The sequence below is a fragment of the Propithecus coquereli genome, unplaced genomic scaffold (assembly GCF_000956105.1).
Source record: "Propithecus coquereli isolate 6110/MARCELLA unplaced genomic scaffold, Pcoq_1.0 Scaffold332, whole genome shotgun sequence".
Taxonomy (NCBI): Eukaryota; Metazoa; Chordata; class Mammalia; order Primates; family Indriidae; genus Propithecus; species Propithecus coquereli.
Window position 1 is genome coordinate 1,139,828 of NW_012148975.1, and position 1,625 is coordinate 1,141,452.

Here is a 1,625-nt window from a genome sequence, read left to right on the forward strand (position 1 = left end):
ATGCATTGCATATATAATTTTATTTCTTTAATAGGCTGGTTTCGAACTCCTGAGCTCAAACAATCTGCCCGCCTCGGCCTCTCAGAGTGCTAGGATTACAGGCGTGAGCCACCGCGCCCAGCCAAAATATTTTTATTTTATTCTTAAGTACAGAAGAAACCCTGTGACTAGACTTTTCATCCCCATTTCATGCATTGCATATATAATTTTATTTCTTTAATAGGATGGGTTCACATTACTTCTGATTATCTCATTACCTCATTATCCCATTAGCTCTAAAAACAGCTCCATGAAGCAGGGACTCTTATGTCCATTTACACTGGTGGAAATTTATAATAAAAGAGATACTCAGTTGGTTATTATTTACTGAAGGTCACTAAACTAATAAGTGGTATTAAGTGCTGGGATTTTTATATGGCCTGATTGATTGTAGGTCAAGAATTTAACCGTTGTGTGAGAGTGATGTTCTGTAGACTTCTGCTTCCTTTTGGAAAATATATCCCAAATAATTCTGGCCATTCTATATTACAAATAGATTTGTTACACTCTGCTATTATGTGTTAGACTGATTGATAGTCATTTGATGTTTGAAACCTTTCATTTTGCCTGTCTTCTGTTTTGCATCAAATGAATAAAAGCACATCACTGAACTATAGAAGCCAGGATGACAGTGGTTTGCAACATGAGCTGTGGATTCAGACTGTCTGGATTCCAATTAATCTTCAGTCACTTAGGAACGATGTGACCTCAAGCAAGTTATTTAAACTCTCTTTGCCTCAGCTCTCTTATCCATAAAATGAAGATAACAATAGAATTAACTCATTTTTGGTGAGAATTAATGAGATTAAACATTTTAAAGCTGTTAACATTATATAAGGCACATTGTAAGTTTTGAGTGAAATAATATCTGTATTTTCTCTTCTTTCTCTTTCTCCTCCTTCTTCTCTCTTCTTTCTCATCCTTTTCTTTATATATGTTTCAAGGAACACAGATGCCCTTAATCTGCCTAACACAATAGGAATTTACTGTTAGGGTATATGTAGTTCTAAGGGAGACTGGGAATTCACAGGAAACACCAGAACCAAATTTTATCCAGTTATAATAGCCACTGGAAATGGAAGATTTTTTAAAATTCAAGGCAGCTTTAGGAATCATGCTATCTTATCTCTTAATTAGCAATCCTTTATTAATCCTTTCTGTAAAAATGTGCCATTATATTCATTCAGGTGAATGAATTTTTCTGTATGTGACTCCTCAATCGCCTTTCTGCCCAAATTCCTGAAAAAGCTAATTGGCTTATTTTGATCTGGTTCCTAGTTTGCAAGTTGCTTTTTTCAGGGAAGCTGAATTAAGGAAGGAGAGAGGCAAGCACAGAGATAGACATAGTTTTAAGAGAAATGTAGGGAAAGAATATAGAATAGGTCGGCAGGATAGGCAGTCAGGAGTAAAGGAAAAAGAAGTTGAAATGAGGCACTGTTTTGGATGTGTTGACTTTACCAAGAAAATTGTTGGTAGGCAGCTGGACAGCAGAAGCTTTTGTTTTGTTTTGTTTATTTAACTTGAGAGAAATTCAGTCTGAAGATCCTAAAGATTATTGTCTATATTTTATTTGTAATATCTATAAT

The 1,625-nt window shown here is 35.0% G+C and overlaps 1 protein-coding gene across 3 annotated transcripts in view; it reads left to right on the forward strand.

The window, feature by feature from the left end:
• Positions 1–1,625, forward strand: part of FSTL5 (follistatin-like 5) — a 920,996-nt gene that overhangs the window by 638,639 nt on the left and 280,732 nt on the right. The gene's annotated exons all lie outside the window — the stretch shown is intronic.